Raw genomic sequence first — 22933 nt, forward strand, 5'->3', positions numbered from 1 at the left:
TAGAGAATTAGTCCAGAGTCCAGTATACTAGCAATAGAATTGGGAACCAAGTACAGGGTTCCATAGTGCTAGAGAATTAGTCCAGAGAATAGTCCAGAAGGGAAGGAATCCCAGAAGCAGGTTAGTGTGCTCTTGAAGGCAGGAGGCTTCCATCCCTCAGGGGAATTAGATTCAGGTAAATGGCATGACTTCATGAAAACCCACACGGTGCAACTGACAGTGGACCTCCGACTTACCATGTTGCTAGTAGGTATCAGCCATGGTCTCCCACAGAACAGATGTCTTTGACTGGCCAGCTGACAGACATTAACCCCTTCACCCCCAAGGGTGGTTTGCACGTTAATGACCGGGCCAATTTTTACAATTCTGACCACTGTCCCTTTATGAGGCTATAACTCTGGAACGCTTTGACGGATCTTGGCGATTCTGACATTGTTTTCTCGTGACATATTGTACTTCATGTTAGTGGTAAAATTTATTCGATATAACTTGCGTTTATTTGTGAAAAAAATGGAAATTTGGCGAAAATTATGAAAATTTTGCAATTTTCCAACTTTGAATTTTTATGCCCTTAAATCACAGACATATGTCACGCAAAATACTTAATAAGTAACATTTCCCACATGTCTACTTTACATCAGTACAATTTTGGAACCAAAATTTTTTTTTGTGACGGAGTTATAAGGGTTAAAAGTTGACCAGCAATTTCTCATTTTTACAACACCATTTTTTTTTAGGGACCACATCTCATTTGAAGTCATTTTGAGGGGTCTATATGATAGAAAATACTCAAGTGTGACACCATTCTAAAAACTGCACCCCTCAAGGTGCTCAAAACCACATTCAAGAAGTTTATTAACCCTTCAGGTGTTTCACAGGAATTTTTGGAATGTTTAAATAAAAATGAACATTTAACTTTTTTTCACACAAAATTTATTTCAGCTCCAATTTGTTTTATTTTACCAAGGGTAACAGGAGAAAATGGACCCCCAAAGTTGTTGTATAATTTGTCCTGAGTACGCTGATACCCCATATGTGGGGGTAAACCATTGTTTGGGCGCATGGCAGAGCTTGGAAGGGAAGGAGCGCCATTTGACTTTTCAATGCAAAATTGACTGGAATTGAGATGGGACGCCATGTTGCGTTTGGAGAGCCCCTGATGTGCCTAAACATTGAAACTCCCTACAAGTGACACCATTTTGGAAAGTAGACCCCCTAAGGAACTTATCTAGATGTGTGGTGAGCACTTTGACCCACCAAGTGCTTCACAGAAGTTTATAATGCAGAGCCGTAAAAATAAAAAATCATATTTTTTCACAAAAATGATCTTTTCGCCCCCAATTTTTTATTTTCCCAAGGGTAAGAGAAGAAATTGGACCCCAAAAAATGTTGTGCAATTTGTCCTGAGTACGCTGATACCCCATATGTGGGTGTAAACCATTGTTTGGGCGCATGGCAGAGCTTGGAAGGGAAGGAGCGCCATTTGACTTTTCAATGCAAAATTGACTGGAATTGAGATGGGACGCCATGTTGCGTTTGGAGAGCCCCTGATGTGCCTAAACATTGAAACTCCCTACAAGTGACACCATTTTGGAAAGTAGACCCCCTAAGGAACTTATCTAGATGTGTGGTGAGCACTTTGACCCACCAAGTGCTTCACAGAAGTTTATAATGCAGAGCCGTAAAAATAAAAAATCATATTTTTTCACAAAAATGATCTTTTCGCCCCCAATTTTTTATTTTCCCAAGGGTAAGAGAAGAAATTGGACCGCAGAAAATGTTGTGCAATTTGTCCTGAGTACGCTGATACCCCATATGTGGGTGTAAACCATTGTTTGGGCGCATGGCAGAGCTTGGAAGGGAAGGAGCGCCATTTGACTTTTCAATGCAAAATTGACTGGAATTGAGATGGGACGCCATGTTGCGTTTGGAGAGCCCCTGATGTGCCTAAACATTGAAACTCCCTACAAGTGACACCATTTTGGAAAGTAGACCCCCTAAGGAACTTATCTAGATGTGTGGTGAGCACTTTGACCCACCAAGTGCTTCACAGAAGTTTATAATGCAGAGCCGTAAAAATAAAAAATCATATTTTTTCACACAAATGATCTTTTCGCCCCCAATTTTTTATTTTCCCAAGGGTAAGAGAAGAAATTGGACCCCAAAAAATGTTGTGCAATTTGTCCTGAGTACGCTGATACCCCATATGTGGGTGTAAACCATTGTTTGGGCGCATGGCAGAGCTTGGAAGGGAAGGAGCGCCATTTGACTTTTCAATGCAAAATTGACTGGAATTGAGATGGGACGCCATGTTGCGTTTGGAGAGCCCCTGATGTGCCTAAACATTGAAACTCCCTACAAGTGACACCATTTTGGAAAGTAGACCCCCTAAGGAACTTATCTAGATGTGTTTTGAGAGCTTTGAACCCCCAAGTGTTTCACTACAGATTATAACGCAGAGCCGTGAAAATATATTTTTTTTTTTTTCTCAAAAATGATTTTTTAGCCCCCAGCTTTGTATTTTTACAAGGGTAACAGAATAAATTGGACCCCAAAATTTGTTTTCCAATTTGTCCTGAGTACGCTGATACCCCATATGTGGGGGGGAACCACTGTTTGGGCGCATGACAGAGCTCGGAAGGGAAGGAGCGCCATTTGGAATGCAGACTTAAATGGATTGGTCAGCAGCCGTCACGTTGCATTTGCAGAGCCCCTGATGTACCCAAACAGTACAAACCCCCCACAAGTGACCCCATATTGGAAACTAGACCTCCCAAGGAACTTATCTAGATGTGTTTTGAGAACTTTGAACCCCCAAGTGTTTCACTAAAGTTTATAGCGCAAATCCGTGAAAATAAAAATTCTTTTTTTTTCACAAAAATGATTTTTTAGCCCCCAGTTTTGTATTTTCACAAGGGTAACAGGATAAATTGGACCCCAAAAGTTGTTGTCCAATTTGTCCTGAGTACGCTGATACCCCATATGTGGGGGGGAACCACTGTTTGGGTGCATGACAGAGCTCGGAAGGGAAGGAGCACCATTTGGAATGCAGCCTTAAATGGATTGGTCTGCAGGCGTCACGTTGCATTTGCAGAGCCCCTGATGTACCCAAACAGTACAAACCCCCCACAAGTGACCCCATATTGGAAACTAGACCTCCCAAGGAACTTATCTAGATGTGTTGTGAGAACTTTGAACCCCCAAGTGTTTCACTACAGTTTATAACGCAGAGCCGTGAAAATAAAACATCTTTTTTTTCCCACAAAAATGATTTTTAGCCCCCCAAATTTTTATTTTCCTAAGGATAACAAGAGAGCTTGGACCCCAGAAGTTGTTGTTCAATTTGTCCCGAGTACGCTGATAACACATATGTTGGGGTAAACCCCTTTTTGGGCGCACGGGAGAGCTCGGAAGGGAAGGAGCACTGTTTTACTTTTTCAACGCAGAATTGGCTGGAATTGAGATTGGACGCCATGTCGCGCTTGGAGAGCCCCTGATGTGCCTGGATAGTGGAAACTCCCCAATTCTACCTGAAACCCTAACCCAAACACACCCCTAACCCTAATCCCAACGGTAACCCTAACCACACCCCTAGCCCTGACACACCCATAATTCTAATCCCAACCCTAATCCAAACGTAAATGTAATCCAAACCCTAACCCTAACTTTAGCCCCAAACTTAACTTTAGCCCCAACCCTAACTTTAGCCCCAACCCTAACTTTACCTCCAACCCTAGCCCTAACCCTAACCCTACCCCTACCCCTAACCCTAAACGTGACTGAAATACGTGGCACTGAAATACGTGGCACTGAAATACGTGGCACTGAAATACGTGGCACTGAAATACGTGGCACTGAAATACGTGGCACTGAAATATGTGATACGTGGCACTTAAATACGTGGCACTGAAACACGTGGCACTGAAACACGTGGCACTGAAATACGTGATACGTGGCACTGAAATACGTGGCACTGAAATACGTGGCACTGAAATACGTGGCACTGAAATATGTGATACGTGGCACTTAAATACGTGGCACTGAAATACGTGGCACTGAAATACGTGGCACTGAAATACGTGGCACTGAAATATGTGATACGTGGCACTTAAATACGTGGCACTGAAACACGTGGCACTGAAATACGTGATACATGGCACTGAAATACGTGGCACTGAAATACGTGGCACTGAAATACGTGGCACTGAAATACGTGGCACTGAAACACGTGCAACTGAAATACGTGGTACTAAAATATGTGGCACTGAAATACGTGATACGTGGCACTGAAATACGTGGCACTGAAACACGTGGCACTGAAATATGTGATACGTTGCCCTGAAATACATGGCACTGAAATACATGGCACTGAAATACGTGGCACTGAAATACGTGGCACTGAAATACGTGGCACTGAAATACGTGATACGTGGCACTGAAATACGTGGCACTGAAATACGTGGCACTGAAATACGTGGCACTGAAATATGTGATACGTGGCACTTAAATACGTGGCACTGAAATACGTGGCACTGAAATACGTGGCACTGAAATACGTGGCACTGAAATACGTGGCACTGAAATATGTGATACGTGGCACTTAAATACGTGGCACTGAAACACGTGGCACTGAAATACGTGATACATGGCACTGAAATACGTGGCACTGAAATACGTGGCACTGAAATACGTGGCACTGAAATACGTGGCACTGAAATACGTGGCACTGAAACACGTGCAACTGAAATACGTGGTACTAAAATATGTGGCACTGAAATATGTGATACGTGGCACTGAAATACGTGGCACTGAAACACGTGGCACTGAAATATGTGATACGTTGCCCTGAAATACATGGCACTGAAATACATGGCACTGAAATACGTGGCACTGAAATACGTGGCACTGAAATACGTGGCACTATGACTGTCAGAAAATGTTCATTAAACGGTTAGGGGTGAGGTTAGGGGTAGAGTTAGGGTTAGGGTTTGGATCCCTTTATCACAATGATGGTGGTGGGTGGCTTTTCAGTGTGTTTTCTGTTTTTTTTTCGATAAAAATGCATGCGTTTTTAACGCAAACAAACGCATGTGCTTAAAAACGCAAGAAAATACTGCAGGTTGTATTTCTGAAAATTAACGCATGCAGAAAAAAACCGCATGCGTTTGAAAACGCGACCAAACGTGTACAAAAAAAACGCATGCGTTTTCAATGTTAAATATAGGGAAAAAACGCATGCGTTTTTTTGTGCAAAAAACGCTGCAGACAAAAACGCAAGTGTGAAACCAGCGACGCTTTTTATAGCAAAAAAGTTTTTGCGTCTCCACATTTTGAGAGCTATAATTTTTCCACATTTTGCTCCACAGAGTCATGTGAGGTCTTGTTTTTTGCGGGACGAGTTGACGTTTTTATTGGTAACATTTTCGGACACGTGACCGTTTTTGATCGCTTTTTATTCCGATTTTTGTGAGGCAGAATGACCAAAAACCAGCAATTCCTGAATTTCTTTTGGGAGAGGCGTTTATACCGTTCCGCGTTTGGTAAAATTGATAAAGCAGTTTTATTCTTTGGGTCAGTACGATTACAGCGATATCTCATTTATATCATTTTTTTATGTTTTGGCGCTTTTATACGATAAAAACTATTTTATAGAAAAAATAATTATTTTGGTATCGCTTTATTCTCAGGACTATAACTTTTTTATTTTTTTGCTGATGATGCTGTGTGGCGGCTTGTTTTTTGCAGGACAAGATGACGTTTTCAGTGGTACCATGGTTATTTATATATGTCTTTTTGATCGCGTGTTATTCCACTTTTTGTTCGGCGGTATGGTAATAAAGCGTTGTTTTTTGCCTCGTTTTTTTTTTTTTTTTCTTAAGGTGTTTACTGAAGGGGTTAACTAGTGGGGCAGTTTTATAGGTGGGGTCGTTACGGACGCGGCGATACTAAACATGTGTACTTTTATTGTTTTTTTTTATTATTTAGATAAAGAAATGTATTTATGGGAATAATATATATTTTTTTTTTTTCATTATTTTGGAATATTTTTTTTTATTTTTTTTTACACATTTGGAAATTTTTTTTTTTACTTTTTTACTTTGCCCCAGGGGGGGGACAATACAGATCGGTGATCTGTCAGTTTGCATAGCACTCTGACAGATCACCGATCTGCGAGAGGTGCAGGCTGCTTCACAGTGCCTGCTCTGAGCAGGCGTCTGTGAAGCCACCTCCCTCCCTGCAGGACCCGGATCCGCGGCCATCTTGGATCCGGGTCTGGAGCAGGCAGGGAGGGAGGTAAGACCCTCGCAGCAACGCGATCACATCGCGTTGCTGCGGGGGGCTCAGGGAAGCCCGCAGGGAGCCCCCTCCCTGCGCGATGCTTCCCTGCACCGCCGGCACATCGCGATCATGTTTGATCGCGGTGTGCCGGGGGTTAATGTGCCGGGAGCGGTCCGTGACCGCTCCTGGCACATAGTGCCGGATGTCAGCTGCGATATGCAGCCGACACCCGGCCGCGATCGGCCGCGCTCCCCCCGTGAGCGCGGCCGATCGGCTATGACGTACTATCCCGTCGGCGGTCATGGGGGCCCACCCCACCTCGACGGGATAGTACGTCGGATGTCAGGAAGGGGTTAACCAACGACCTATGACTTTTGCCAGACTGTGGGGTGATACAGCACACTTACCAGGCAACCAGACAGGACATGCAACAGTTAGTGCGTTCAGCCCTGGGGGAAGCACCTTCCACCCGACTGACAGCTGAGACATTTAAAATGTACCCAGGGGGAAATGGTCCCCAAGACGTAGAACCAGGGCCGCCATCAGGGCATTACAGGCATTACTGCTGTATGGGGCCCGGTCAGCAGCAGTGCACAGAGGGGCCCGCAGATCCGGGGCCCCACTGTTGTGCTTCTACTGATCGGGCCCCATCATGCACTAAAATACTATGCACTGCAGCGCACATGTCGGCGCTGGGGCCCGTGAGCCTTCTTGGAGCTGTGCACGGCCGTCTTACCTAGTCCGCTGCACAGCTCCTGCTCGGCTGTAGCTAGAATGTATGGGCTCCCTGCAGGTCCTGACTGCAGCCCATCCATTCTAGCCAGTAGCGTAGGGGGGGGGGGGGGCAGAGGGGGCCATCGCCCCGGGCCCTGTCACATGAAGGGGCCCACGGGGAGCCAGGGCAGGGCCACTTCTGTGACGAGGCAGAACACCGCATAGGAGCAGAGCAGTATAATGTCTGCTCCCGTCTGACAAGCTGCAGGCTGGCTACTAGCACAGTGACGGCTGCAGAGTCTCCCCCCTGAAGTGAATGGTTTCGCCCGTCTGACCTGATCATGAAGCTTTTCCCGGCTGCAGTTTTCTTCACTCTGTGCAGGTTGGGATTGGCTCAGGAACGCTGGGTCCTACTAGTGCCCACCCTGCATTTCACTGACACTTCCTGGTCCTGCCTGCAGTGCAAACTTTATCAGTAAGTGCTGGGGATGGGACATTTTAGGTTTATTAAATTCAGGTATGTCACTATGAGACCCTTGGGGTATTGTGGGGGCTGAAAGTGGGTGAGGGGGGGACAGGGTACTGGGGGGTGAATGTGAGCCCATGGGGGTATTGTGGGGGAGGGGAGACGATGGGGGTATTGTGGGGGAGGGGGACAGGTCACTGGGGGCTGAATATTATAATGTTATGTTATGATAGTATATGTACGGGGAGGCTGGAGATGGGGGTAGGGGGCCTTTGATATGTACCACCTGGGTATTTTATGAGTGTTAGTATAAGGAGCCCCCATACAGTAACCAAGACCTGCATCACATTTACAGCACCACTTCCAGGTGCTGAAAATCCTCGTCCCCGGCCCCCTGTCTGATACTCACCTTCTGGCGTCTTCATCTGTTTTAGGCTACGTTCACATGTGCGTTGTGCACCGCAGCGTCGGCGACGCAACGCACAACGCAAATGTGAACGAATGCACAACGCAGCGTTTTGTGACGCATGCGTCCATTTTTGCATGGTTTTTGGGCGCAGAAAAAACTGCAACTTGCTGCGTCCTCTGTGCCCTGACGCATGTACCACAGCGACGCATGCGTCAAAAAACGCAAGTGCAACGCATGTCCATGCGCCCCCATGTTAAATATAGGGGCGCATGACGCATGCGGGGACGCTGCAGCGCCGAACGCAAATGTGAACGTAGCCTTAGTCTCTGCTTGGCTCCGTCTCCTGCAGTTTGTGGCCTGTCCGAGGCTCCAGTGTTTCATGGAGCAGCGCAGAGGTCACTAATCAGTGTGAGTCTATGGGAGCCTCGTTCTGGCCTCGTTCTCACTCTCAGGCTATGTGCACACGGTGCGGATTGGCCGCTGCGGATCTGCAGCAGTTTTCCATCTGGTTTACAGTACCATTTAAACCTATGGAAAACCAAATCCACAGTGCACATGGTGTGGAAACGCTGCATTGTATTTTCCATAGCATGTCAATTCTATTTGCAGATTCCGCAGCATTTTACACCTGCTCCTGTATAGGATTCCGCAGGTGGTAAAACGCAGGTGAAATCTGCACAAAAAACACAGGAAATCCGCAGTAAATCCGCAACAAAGTGCACATAGCCTCATAGTCTTACATTGAGCGCTTTTGACATAGCTTCTAACTTCTGGCCAGTCAGAAGCTGCGCTCACAAGTTTGAGCAGCGGCACTGCAGCAGTGACACAAAATACTGAATACGCCGGAGGATGAGTAAATGTCCATCATACTGTGTATACGGGAGCTGCGGGTCCATCATACTGTGTATAAGGTAGCTGTGTACACATCATACTGTGTATAAGGGAGCTGCGGGCCCATCATACTGTGTATAAGGGAGCTGCGGGCCCATCATACTGTGTATAAGGGAGCTGCGGGCCCATCATACTGTGTATAAGGGAGCTGCGGGCCCATCATACTGTGTATACGGTAGCTGTAAGTCCATCATACTGTGTATACGGTAGCTGTAAGTCCATCATACTGTGTATACAGGAGCTGTGGGCCCATCATACTTTTATAAGGGAGCTGGGGGTCCATCATACTGTGTATACGGGAGCTGTGAATCCATCATACTGTGTATACGGGAGCTGCGGGCCCATCATACTGTGTATAAGGAAGCTGTGGGCACATCATACTGTGTATAAGGGAGCTGGGGGTCCATCATACTGTGTATACGGGAGCTGCGGGCCCATCATACTCTGTATAAAGGAGCTGGGGTCCATCATACTGTGTATACGGGAGCTGCGGGTCCATCATACTGTGTATACGGGAGCTGCGGGTCCATCATACTGTGTATAAGAAAGCTGGGGGTCCATCATACTGTGTATACGGGAGCTGCGGGCCCATCATACTCTGTATAAAGGAGCTGGGGTCCATCATACTGTGTATACGGGAGCTGCGGGTCCATCATACTGTGTATACGGGAGCTGCGGGTCCATCATACTGTGTATAAAGGAGCTGCGGGCCCATCATACTATGTATACGAGAGCTGCGGGCCAATCATACTGTGTATACGGGAGCTGTGGGCCCATCATACTGTGTATAAGGGAGCTGCGGGCCAATCATACTGTGTATAAGGGAGCTGTGGGCCCATCATACTGTGTACAGGAGAACTGTGAGGGACATCATACTGTTTGACGGGAGCTGCGGGCCCATCATACTGTGTATAAGGGAGCTGCGGGCCCATTATACTGTGTATAAGGGAGCTGCGGGCCCATCATACTGTGTATAAGGGAGCTGCGGGTCCATCATACTGTGTATAAGGGAGCTGCGGGTCCATCATACTGTGTATAAAGGAGCTGCGGGCCCATCATACTATGTATACGAGAGCTGCGGGCCAATCATACTGTGTATACGGGAGCTGTGGGCCCATCATACTGTGTATAAGGGAGCTGCGGGCCAATCATACTGTGTATAAGGGAGCTGTGGGCCCATCATACTGTGTACAGGAGAACTGTGAGGGACATCATACTGTTTGACGGGAGCTGCGGGCCCATCATACTGTGTATAAGGGAGCTGCGGGCCCATTATACTGTGTATAAGGGAGCTGCGGGCCCATCATACTGTGTATAAGGGAGCTGCGGGCCCATCATACTGTGTATAAGGGAGCTGTGGGCCCATCATACTGTGTACAGGAGAACTGTGAGGGACATCATACTGTTTGACAGGAGCTGCCGGCCCATCATACTGGGTATAGGAAACTGTGAAGGCATATTGTGCATATGGGAGCTGTTGGCCCATTACACTGTATATAGGGGAGCTCTGGGGGGCATTATACTTTCTATAGTGGAGTTCTGTCAGCATTATACTGTGTATAGGGGAGCATTGGGCTCATCTATAGGGGAGCAGTGGGAACATCATACTGTGTAAATAGGGGAGCAGTGAGAACATCATACGGTGTATCGGGGAGTTATAGAATCATCATACTGTGTATAGGGGAGCTGTGGGGGCCTTATACTGTGTATATGGAAGCTTTAAGCTCACCATACTGTGTATAATGGAGCAGTACATGGGGGAACTTAGGGGACATTATTAAATGTTAAGTGGGCACTTAAGCATCATTGTTATAGGGACACTCGGAGTATTGTGACCATCAAAGTTGCATATGGTCACAATATGGCGGTAAAGTCAATGTTCGTTTTTGTATATAGATTTATTTTCAATAACAGAGCGGTCATATTCTGAGGTTCCCCTATATTCACAATAAGAGTGCGCAACCGTAGCTGTAATCAGGGTTAGCTGGTTAGGGGCCCACTCAGATGTTTCGCCCCCCCTAAGTTGAAACCCTAGCTACGCCTCTGATTCTAGCAGTCTCAGTAGTGAATGTGCTAGAATGTAGGGGCTCCTGTCAGGTCCTCTCAGCAGCCCATACATTCTAGCTGCTGCTTCACTGCTGGAAACACTAGACGCCCCGGAACGACTGAGGTAAGTATAAAAAACATTTTTATTTTTGTTTTTTTAAATGGGTGAGGTGGGGGGAGAGTGAGACTGCAGATGATGAAGTGTGTTTAACGGGGCACTGCGCATGATGAAATGATAGGGGGCTGCAGATGATGAAGTGTGCTTGAGGGGGCACTGCGCATGATGAAATGATAGTGGGCTGCAGATGAAGTGTGTTTAAGGGGGCACTGCGCATGATGAAATGATAGGGGGCTGCAGATGATGAAGTGTGGTTGAGGGGGCACTGCGCATGATGAAATGATAGGGGGCTGCAGATGATGAAGTGTGGTTGAGGGGGCACTGCGCATGATGAAATGATAGGGGGCTGCAGATGATGAAGTGTGTTTGAGGGGGCACTGCGCATGATGAAATGATAGGGGGCTGCAGATGATGAAGTGTGTTTGAGGGGGCACTGCGCATGATGAAATGATAGGGGGCTGCAGATGATGAAGTGTGGTTGAGGGGGCACTGCACATGATGAAATGATAGTGGGCTGCAGATGATGAAGTGTGTTTGAGGGGGTACTGCACATGATGAAATGATAGGGGGCTGCAAATGATGAAGTGGGGGTGATGGGGACTGCAGATGATGAAGTGGGGGTGATGGAGACTGCAGATGATGAATTGTGTTTGAGGGGGTACTGCACATGATGAAATGATAGGGGGCTGCAAATGATAAAGTAAGGGGGACTGCAGATGAAGTGAAGGGGATAGGGGACTAAATGATGAAGTAAGGTGGACTGCAAATGATGAAGTGGGGGTGATGAGGACTGCACATCAAGTGAGTGTGAGGGATGGTGGACAGCAATTGAATTGAAGGTGGGGGTGGGGAGAGCCAATGGTATATTGAAGGTAGGGAGAGCAAATAATGAATTTTGAGGGTGGGGAAGAGCAGTTGATAATGAATAGAGGGTGGGAGAGAGAGAAGACATGACAATGAATTGAGGCAGAAGGGGCATGTAACTATAATGAATCGGAGTTAGGGTTAGTGCGGGAGGTACATAGTGGGATCGTTGAGGATAAAGTGACTGGAAATAAATTGGGGGAAAGAGTACAGGTGCTAATTAATTTATATATTAAATGGGGAAAGTGGCTATGTATAGCTAGAAGGGGCTCAGTGGCGTATTATAATTTATATTTGGAATGGTGGGTTGCATAATAACCAATTACAGTAAATATTAATGGTGGGTGAATGTCTGTATTCAGATGTGTAGTGTAGAAGAAAGGAAAAAAGTGGGGAATGTGCTCTGGAAGCGGTGCTCTAGATAACGGTTATTTTATGCAGAGACGAGTCCTGGCTGAAAGAAGTGATGGCGGTCTGCGCTGGATTAAAAAGAAACGCAAAGATGAAGGACTTCAGCTAGAGACATCACTGGTGAGTCAGTATGTTACCTGTACACTGACACCATACACTATATACTGTATACAGAGCTCCTGTGTATCATGTCACTTGTGATCCCTATATTACCTATACACTGACACCATACACTGTATACAGAGCTCCTGTGTATCAGGTCACTAGTGATCCCTGTATTACCTATACACTGACACCATACACTGTATACTGTATACAGAGCTCCTGTGTATAATGTCACTGGTAATCACTATATTATCTGTACACTAAACACTATATACAGAGCTCCTGTGTATAATGTCACTAGTGATCACTGTATTACATGTACACTGACACTATATATAGAGCTCCTGTGTATAATGTCACTGGTGATCCCTGTATTACCTGTACACTGACACTATATATAGAGCTCCTGTGTATAATGGCATCAGTGACCACTGTATTACCTGTACACAGACACTGCATACTAAGTACAGATCTCCTATGTATAATAGCACTTATGGTGATAGTATTTTTTTTTTATTAATCAGTTTTGTACTATTCAGTCACAATGTGGTGGTAATATGTTCGGCCATGGTGTGGCGGTATTTGTTCCTTGTATGTGCTATTATTTGGTCACTATGTGGTGGTAATATGTGGTCTGGTCATGGTGTGGTGGCATTTGTTCCTTGTACGTGCTATTATTCGGTCACCGTGTGGTGGTAATATGTGGTCTGGTCATGTTGTGTTGGTATTTGTTCCTTGTATGTAGTTGGTCACCATGTGGTGGTAATATGTGGTCTGTACATGCTGCTGTGGTATTTGTCCCTTGTATGCGATATTGTTCAGTCACTGTGGTGGTAATATGTGGTCTGCACATGGTGTGGTGGTATTTATTCCTTGTAGATAATATTATAGGTCACTATGTGGTGATAATGTGGTGTCTGGTCATGGTGTTGTGTTATTTGTCCCTTGTATGTGGAATTATTGGTCATTTGAAAAATTGAAAAATAAATAAAAATATACCTAAATTGTATTGCATATTTTAACAAATGTTTAATAAGTTAGAGTAGAGTAGGGCCCGGCCAAAAGAGTCTACCTTGTCATTGTGGCAGATTAAAAAAACCTTTTGGCCAAAACAAAATCTGCTGGCTATGTGTGTGATCTGGTGATGGGAACTGTTAATGTGTGATTGGTGAGAAGTGTAGTTTTTCCAAGAGTCAGCGGTGGTGCTGTAGACAGTTCGAGGTTTGGAGGCGGGGCTGGGGTGGAGCCTGGGCGGAGTCTTAAGGGGGCCCCGAAAATGTTGCCAGTATGGGGCCCCGAAATTTCTAGTGGCAGCCCTGCGTAGAACCTAACAATGCCAGGTCAGGATCTGACTTTGTTGAAGCACTAGAAAAAGCCTGTAAGATTAGACAGGTGGAAGTATCGGCGCATTTAGAAGACTGTACACAGGACCCGAAGGAGCTCCCCATTGATTATTTCTACAGGTTGCAACAACGGTGGTCTGATATGGGTTATGGTGAAGATGATAGAACTGCGACACGTTTGTTAAGTCATGCATATATGCAAGGGATTGATAAGTATGTGAGAGAGAAGGTAATGGCAAGTAGACCAGATTGGAGATCCTGACCCCCAGGCGATCTTGCTAACATTGCACATGGAGTCAGTTTGGACTCGCAGAAGCAAAAGACTAAGGTTCATTTTCAGAGGAGTGGACCCTCACAGAGAAGTGGAGGACCCACTATGGGTCCTTGATTGTGTTACGGATGTAAGAAACCAGGACATTTTAGGAAAGATTGTCGCACAAACCCATACCCAGATAAGGTTCCCACCCCTGCTACCCCCCAGACCGACGAATAGGTAACTGGCAGCCTGCAACTGTGTCCTCTAGTCACTCTACCTCCCACCCCCGACTGTACAGTACAGGTGAGCCTGCCAGGAGGAACTACAGCTGACTTTCAGGTTGACACAGGAGCTGACAACTCAGTTATCACGCTTTCAGACTGTCCATTACCCTTCCGTGACACCACCGACTTAGTCATGGCCACACCTTTCAATGCGCCGACCCAGACCTTGGGAATGACGGAAACCATTCCCCTCTCCATTTGTGGGAAGACCATTCTGACTTAGTTAATGGTAGCCCCCAGGGGACAATGTAATTTGCTAGGTGCTGACGTTTTACGGAAACTACAGGCGGTTATTACTTACCATGATGATGGAACAGTGACTATGACCCCTCGACAAACCCAGTAACCTCTGCAAGATTATGGCCCTGGATGCAGCTGCAAGTACTGCATAAAGTGATCCGCCCACTGCACCTGCCCTGGATCAACTCCCCACTGATCTGTGGGCAAAAGGCAAAGCTGATGTGGGAAAACTCAAAGTTCCTCCCATAATAGTCAATAGTCAAATTGAAACCAGGGGTAGCACCACCCCTATTGCGTCAGTACCCCTTGAGTGCTGCTCAGGAGGCTGCAATAGACGCACAGTTACAAAAATTGCTGGAATCAGGGGTTGTTGTGCCTACACAGTCCATTTGCAACACTCCCCTGTATCCAGTAAAGAAGAAGGTTAGGCCTGGGGAGCCGGTGAATTATAGAATGGTCCATGACCTCAGAGCAGTCAATGCCGCAACAGAACTGCTTGCTCCCTTGGTTCCTAACCCACACACCTTGCTGGCACACATACCTGTTAACAGTATTTGTTTTTCAGTGATTGACTTAGCAAATGACTTTTTCAGTGTTCCATTGCACCCAGATTGTCAGTATTTTTTTGCTTTCACCTTCCGCAACAAGGAGTATACTTGGACTGTCCTACCACATGGTACAAGTCCTACAAGGCGTAGGCGTATGTTAAAGGAGTAGTTCTCATTCAGTATGTTGATGACCTATTGCTGTGTGCTCCTTCTCGTTCTCTTTGTAAAATGGCCACGATCTCTTTACTCTTTTTTCTCCATGAACAGGGGTGCAAGGTATCCAAACAAAAATTACAGTTTTGCTTAAGTACTGTTGTGTTTCTAGGACATTGTCTCTCTCCAGGGAAAAAGCACCTCACTCCTGAGTGAAAACAGGCTGTCATGGACATGCAGCCCCTACAGAATTTGAAGGGCCTCCGTGTGTTTCTGGGACTAACTTCCTACTGTCGTCCTTGGATTCGTTCTGCCTCCATCTTAATGTAACCTCTATAAGACTGTATGCAACCTGTCCCCTTCTGCCTTACACCAGAGGCACTTGACTGTTTTTACTCTCTGAAATTATGCATTGTTTCTTCTCCAGCTTTGGGCATCCCCAATTATGCCCTTCCTTTTAACCTCTTTCTTCATGAAAATGCAGGACATGCTACGGGTGTGCTGACTCAGCTTCATGGAGACAAACAGAGACCTGTTGCTTATTCCAGCGGCCGCCTGGATACAGTGGCAAGAGGAAGTCCCTTATGTGTTTGGGCTGTGTTGACTGTCCAGCTGTTGCTACACAAGTCTTCAAAGATTGTTTTGGATCACCCACTGACGGTCCATACCCCACATGATGTACATAGTATCCTTAACCAAGTACAACCTGGCCACCTGTCTATGGCCAGAGAGCTGCGACTTCAGTGTGCTATTCTCATGTCTACTAATGTGAATTTGAAAAGGTGCAGTGTCCTAAACCCCGCTACTCTTCTCCCAGTTCCTATGGATCCAAATGGGGGAGGGGTAGGTGACATGAAAAAGGACACTCTTTTTCTTTCTAGAATGGATCCAGAGGAACAAGATCAGGTTTCCAAACCACATGATTGTCTAGAATTGATGTCTCAGGAAACGGCTGGTCTCCCTACTGCCTCTAGTGTGCCAATACCTAATGCTGATTTTGAGCTTTTTGTAGATGGATCCCGTCACCAAGATGACCAAGGACGCTTCTGTACCGGATATGCTGTGGTCTCAGAACATGAGGTAATCAAGGCAGAGTCAATGCCAGCTCATATGTCTGCACAAGAAGCAGAGCTCAAGGCGCTCACAGAAGTGTGCAAACTAGCAGAAGGTAAGACTGTAAATATCTACACTGATTCCAGGTATGCTTTTGGCATTGCACACGATTATGGGCCTATCTTGAGAGCCAGGGCTTTCCTGACAGCAAATGGCCACCCCATTAAACATGCTGAGGCAGTCCAGCAACTTATGAATGCACTACAGCTTCCCACCCAAGCAGGCATCATAAAGGTAAAGGCACATACCAAAGGCACTGATGGACAGGCAAAGGGTAACGCACTGGCAGACCAGGCTGCCAAGAAAGCAGCAAGCACTCCTGTAGCCTCTAAAGTACATCACCTAGACACCCCACCATCTCCACTTGTGTCAAAAGACATCTTAGCCCGGTTACAAGAACAGGCAAGTAATGAGGAGAAAGATAGGTGGCAAGAGATAGGGGCTTGCTCTGATACCGTCACTGGGTTATGGGGGAGGGGTGAAAAGGTCTGCCTACCACAGGTACTGTACCCAGTGATGGCACAGGTTCTGCACGGGAATGTGCACCACTCGAAGACGGCCATGTGTGACACCCTCCAGAAACAATGGATTGCCCCCGGGTTTTCCACCTGCGCAGAAAGGCAGGTACAGAGCTGCATGATATGTGCCACACATAATCAGGGTAGGACAGTGAAAACTCCATCCAAACACACTCCCCGGCCCCTTTACCCATTCCAGAGACTGCAGATTGATTATATTCAGTTGCTTAGGGTAGGGACGTATGAGTATGTGTTGGTCTGCATTGATTTATTTTCAGGTTGGCCAGAAGCCTACCCAGTTGCCAAAGCTACGGCTAAGACAACGGCGAAGAAACTGATGGCTGAGATCATATGCAGGTATGGAGTTCCTGAAGTCATTGAAAGCGATCGAGGTTCCCATTTTACTGGAGAGATCATGTCAGAGGTAATGGCAGCACTGGGGGTAAGTCAAGCATTGCATACTCCATACCATCCACAGAGCAGTGGAAAAGTGGAGACTAAATGGAACTCTTAAGCTTAAAATCCAGAAGGCAATGGCAGAGACTGGTAAACCATGGACAGAATGCCTTCATCTGGCTTTGTTTTCAGTAAGATATACCCCAAACAGGAAGACAGGACTGTCACCATTTGAGATTCTAACAGAAAAACGGCTCGCACATCCTAACCAGTGTGAATAGGTGCATACCAGGAGCAGCTACCTCCATACATAAATATACAAAAAAGGTTGCACTCTATCGTGCCAAAGCATGTCTAATATGGAATACATGAAATTTGAATAGCAAAATGGCTTTTGAACATTAGAAAAATATTTAAGAGACGCTTTGCACAGAATTTGATATAAATCAAATAGTGTGAGCCCATCAACTTCGTGAAAGTGGTCTCAGACTGATGGGTCCCTGACCTCCCTGTCCAAATGTGAACACTTACCAAAGGCCAATATCTGTATGCCTGGGTGAATGTGGACACCTCTATTCAGCAAAGCCTACATATGAGTTAGCCGGGACCAAGTGTGATGAGATGCAATTAAAAACCACATGGTGATGGGAGGAGTGCTCAGCCAGTAAGCTAACATGGAATTAACAGAAAAACGGCTCGCACATCCTAACCAGTGTGAATAGGTGCATACCAGGAGCAGCTACCTCCATACATAAATATACAAAAAAGGTTGCACTCTATCGTGCCAAAGCATGTCTAATATGGAATACATGAAATTTGAATAGCAAAATGGCTTTTGAACATTAGAAAAATATTTAAGAGACGCTTTGCACAGAATTTGATATAAATCAAATAGTGTGAGCCCATCAACTTCGTCAAAGTGGTCTCAGACTGATGGGTCCCTGACCTCCCTGTCCAAATGTGAACACTTACCAAAGGCCAATATCTGTATGCCATGTTAGCTTACTGGCTGAGCACTCCTCCCATCACCATGTGGTTTTTAATTGCATCTCATCACACTTGGTCCCGGCTAACTCATATGTAGGCTTTGCTGAATAGAGGTGTCCACATTCACCCAGGCATACAGATATTGGCCTTTGGTAAGTGTTCACATTTGGACAGGGAGGTCAGGGACCCATCAGTCTGAGACCACTTTCACGAAGTTGATGGGCTCACACTATTTGATTTATATCAAATTCTGTGCAAAGCGTCTCTTAAATATTTTTCTAATGTTCAAAAGCCATTTTGCTATTCAAATTTCATGTATTCCATATTAGACATGCTTTGGCACGATAGAGTGCAACCTTTTTTGTATATTTATGTATGGAGGTAGCTGCTCCTGGTATGCACCTATTCACACTGGTTAGGATGTGCGAGCCGTTTTTCTGTTAATTCCATGTTAGCTTACTGGCTGAGCACTCCTCCCATCACCATGTGGTTTTTAATTGCATCTCATCACACTTGGTCCCGGCTAACTCATATGTAGGCTTTGCTGAATAGAGGTGTCCACATTCACCCAGGCATACAGATATTGGCCTTTGGTAAGTGTTCACATTTGGACAGGGAGGTCAGGGACCCATCAGTCTGAGACCACTTTGACGAAGTTGATGGGCTCACACTATTTGATTTATATCAAATTCTGTGCAAAGCGTCTCTTAAATATTTTTCTAATGTTCAAAAGCCATTTTGCTATTCAAATTTCATGTATTCCATATTAGACATGCTTTGGCACGATAGAGTGCAACCTTTTTTGTATAACCATTTGAGATTCTGTTTGGCAGGGGCCTCAATCTTGGATGTTTCTTTCCACAACAGTTGCAGCTCAAGTACCAGGACTTGACTAGTTATGTGCAGGCCTTACATGGACACCTTGCTAAAATGCATTTAACTGTGTAGAGATCAGACTGAAGAATCCATTTTGTCTTCCCTACCTTTACAGAGACGTCTGGCTTAATATGAGGAAGACTTGAGCCAAATAGACATTTCCTTTTATGGAAGCATTCCTTCTTGTTATTGTGACCTTTGACCTACATTCCAGAAGTTGGACGTGACCAGCAGAATAGATATTCTTTTGTTAGAGAATATGAGCCCTTGTACGCATGTCTGTAATCCTTATCTCTTTTCCTATATAAAAAGGAGGGGGTGAGCCCAGTGAGTCAGAGGCGAGCTCCTGAGCGATCCCTGCATATGAATACACATCTCTTGTGCTGTGTGTTATTACTTGGATCTCTCTACATCAGAAAGCCGGGGACGGATGAGGACTCAACAATTCTGGCGCCTGAACAGGGACCTGAGGAGAGAGTGTTTGCTCGAGATTTACCTGCGGATACGGACAACGGAGATCTCGGATAATGGATGGCAAATGAACTGAAAAACCTGGCCAGGTAAGAGACATTATTAGTTCTCTTTTATCTGCCCTGTATTATCCGAAAGATCTCTATGAGCCGTGTCATGCTGGGTTAGTCTAGTAGTGAGTAGATACCTATAAAACTCGGGTTACCATATTGTATAGATTTATGAGTCTAGTCCCTGGCAGTGTGTGAACAGTGTGTGAACAGTGTGTGAACAGTGTGTGAACAGTGTGTGAACAGTGTGAAGGTTGTGACATGTTGTGAAAGAAGAATAGAAGTACGTAGAACAATAAGCCACGATTGTTAGAACAAGGTTATTGGTGAAGTCAGCCTAACTGGGTTATGAGGTAGCGTCCTTCTGGGAGACCTCCGCCCATGCTTGACTCTCCTATAGAACTTGTTTCTACATTCCCTGGATAAGGTGTGATAGAATGAGCCCAGGACGCGGGTCCATGAGCCTGGGACAAGTATGCTAACTGACACAGAAAGTTTTGTGATCTGTATGGTGTTGCTGGGTCTGTGTGCATAATAGCACTTAAGTACGTCCTGCATATTAGAAGAAACAGAGCAGACAAGCCCTTCAATATTTTAGCTCCCTAGGAGAGAAGGCAACGAGACGCCACCAACAGAGGAAGTGGTTGTCCAAACGTCACCTGGGGTAGAAATAGCAAATATTGAAAGGATATTTTAGCTCCCTAGGAGAGAAGGCAACGAGACATCACCACAGTGATTGTCCAAACGTCACCTGGGGTAGAAATAGCTAAAATGAGAAATAAACAGACCAAAACAGTTTTAGGACAAGTGGAAGCAGCAGATATCATACAGGAAAGATGTGGAAAGGCAGTCAGAAGTCAGATTAGAAGAGTAAGAGAAAAATTGGGAATTTCAGAAGCACTTATGTTCAGTACAGAATGGGAAAGACTGAGTAAAGAACGAGGTGGAATTATTAAAGACAATGGGTGGGAAGAAATCATACATTGTATGATAGAGGTCTCAAAAACAGCTAAAGAGGAGAATTGGAAGTATGATCCAGACACTTCCAAATGGATCATGGGAAAGGGAAAAAGTTGTGACATAATCCCACCACCTTACCTAGATCCAAAAGCCCAATCATTTGTACCATCTGGAAGAGCAGAAGGAGGAAAACAATTTCCAGCCTTGTATCCCAATCTTGGTGGGGTAGGAGGATGGGAATGTTCACACTGTGGACAACAAAATCCAGATTGGAGAAATGATTGCCTAGCCTGTGGTACACCTAGATATGGCGCTGTACTTGCCCCTGTTAGGGTAGTACCAAGACCTTTTAGAGAAGCTGGTGCTGACGGGGTAATGAACACCAGATATCATCAGACCAGACAATACTTCCCTTGGTCCCCTGCTGAGGGTATGTCCCTCTTACATAACGCACCAGATCCTATCCAGTTTCCAGTTAGATTTGCACAGTATATACAACAAATCATGCAGACTCATGCTGGGGTCTGGGCGGACGGGGAAGAATTATGTAGAATGAAAATGTCCGCTGGACTTTTTCAGGAATTATTGACACACCTACAGCCCATTAGACCAGTGGCAGAAGGGGGTGCCTTACAGACAGAAGCATCAGGTACCCAGTTCACAGAGGCATTAATAATTTTCATGAGAGGAAAACAGAGGGAAAGGGGGTCTACAGGTGTGATTATGCAGAAATTTGGGCAAAGTATTGAAGAATATAGTCAAGAACTAGAAAATAGCTTTAGGGATGAAGGATTGGATATGACTGATGCTTCAGTAAGGAGACTTTTTACAAAACAATTAATAGAGGGGTTAGATCCGAAAATCAGAGAAAAATGTAAATCCTCTACTCCAGATTGGAGAACAATTGAACAACCAAATATTGTGAAACAGCGATGTTTAGGAATAGCCATGGATATGAGAGAGAATCGTAAGCCTGTTAGAATAGCACAAGCTAATACAGGAGGAAGAATGAGACACAATTTTCCTTGTCACTACTGTAAAAAGCCAGGTCATTTCCAAAGAGAGTGCAGGAAGAAGTTGGCAGATATAAAGTCAGGCAAATTTGTTCCCAGAAATAACCCTCCCCAAACGGACAACCAGCAGAAATCTACCATCATAGATGGTCCCATACCAGATTCAGATTGACTCGATGTGTTACAAACTTCCCTACCAGCTAGGAGACCTATGATACAGGTGAATGTGGGGGGGAGAGAGATTCCATTTTTGATAGATACAGGTGCAACTTCCTCAATTTTGAATCAAGATTTTCTTCCGAATCCGGAAGATATTTCAGAACAAACAACTTTTGCTGAGGGTTATGATGGGGTAATTCGAACACTGCCATATACTGTGCCCCTAGAGGTCTCATTAGGACCTAAATGTTTTGCATCCAGATTTTTGTATGCCAGAGGTGCCCCAACATGTCTGTTAGGAACTAATGTACTAAAGAAATTAGAAGCTAACATCAATTTTAGGGAAGATGGCACAGTTATGTTGACTATCCCTGATGATGCAGAATCATTAGAACAATATGTCAGAATTCAGGCTTTTGAGGATTATACTGAAGAAAAAGAGTACACCACAGATCTAGATCTCTCAATAATCCCAGAAACACTGTGGGCACAGGGTGACACTGATGTGGGATTATTACATATCTCTCCTGTAAAATTATCTGTGCAACCAGGAACTGTTCTCCCACAGCTCAGACAATACCCTGTGAGTGCCCAGCAGGAATTAGCGATTACAAAACAGATAGAGGGATATAGAGAGAAAGGAGTTTTGGTAGAGATACAATCACCTGCTAACACTCCTCTGTATCCAGTCAAGAAGAGAACTCTTGATAAGGGTTCTATGCCCAAATATCGTATGGTACATGATCTAAGAGAAATAAACAAAGTTCTAGATCCAATCACCCCAGTTGTACCCAATCCTCATACGTTACTATCACAGATACCAGCCAGTTCTCAAGTGTTTACTGTAATAGATCTTTCAAATGCATTTTTCTCGGTTCCTTTACACCAAGATAGTTGGCATTTGTTTGCATTTACATTTAAGGGCAAACAGTTGGCGTGGACACGCCTTCCACAGGGAATGATACACTCCCCTACTCTTTATTCAAATGCCCTACAAACAGTCCTTCAGAGGTTTGGACCTGAATCACAGGTAGTAATTTTGCAGTATGTGGATGACATACTACTTTGCTGCCCAGATCTAAAAACCGCAGAAAGGTCTACTGTGAGTTTACTATGTTTTCTAGGAAAAGAAGGGTGTAAAGTGAATAGACAAAAGCTACAAGTTTGTCAGACCAAAGTGGTCTTTCTAGGTCATTGCATTTCTCAAGGTAAAAAGCATCTTACACCTCAAAGAACTGAAGCAATAAGACAGATGAATGAGCC

This window comes from Ranitomeya variabilis, chromosome 3 (genome assembly GCF_051348905.1).
Source record: "Ranitomeya variabilis isolate aRanVar5 chromosome 3, aRanVar5.hap1, whole genome shotgun sequence".
In the NCBI taxonomy this organism is placed as follows: domain Eukaryota; kingdom Metazoa; phylum Chordata; class Amphibia; order Anura; family Dendrobatidae; genus Ranitomeya; species Ranitomeya variabilis.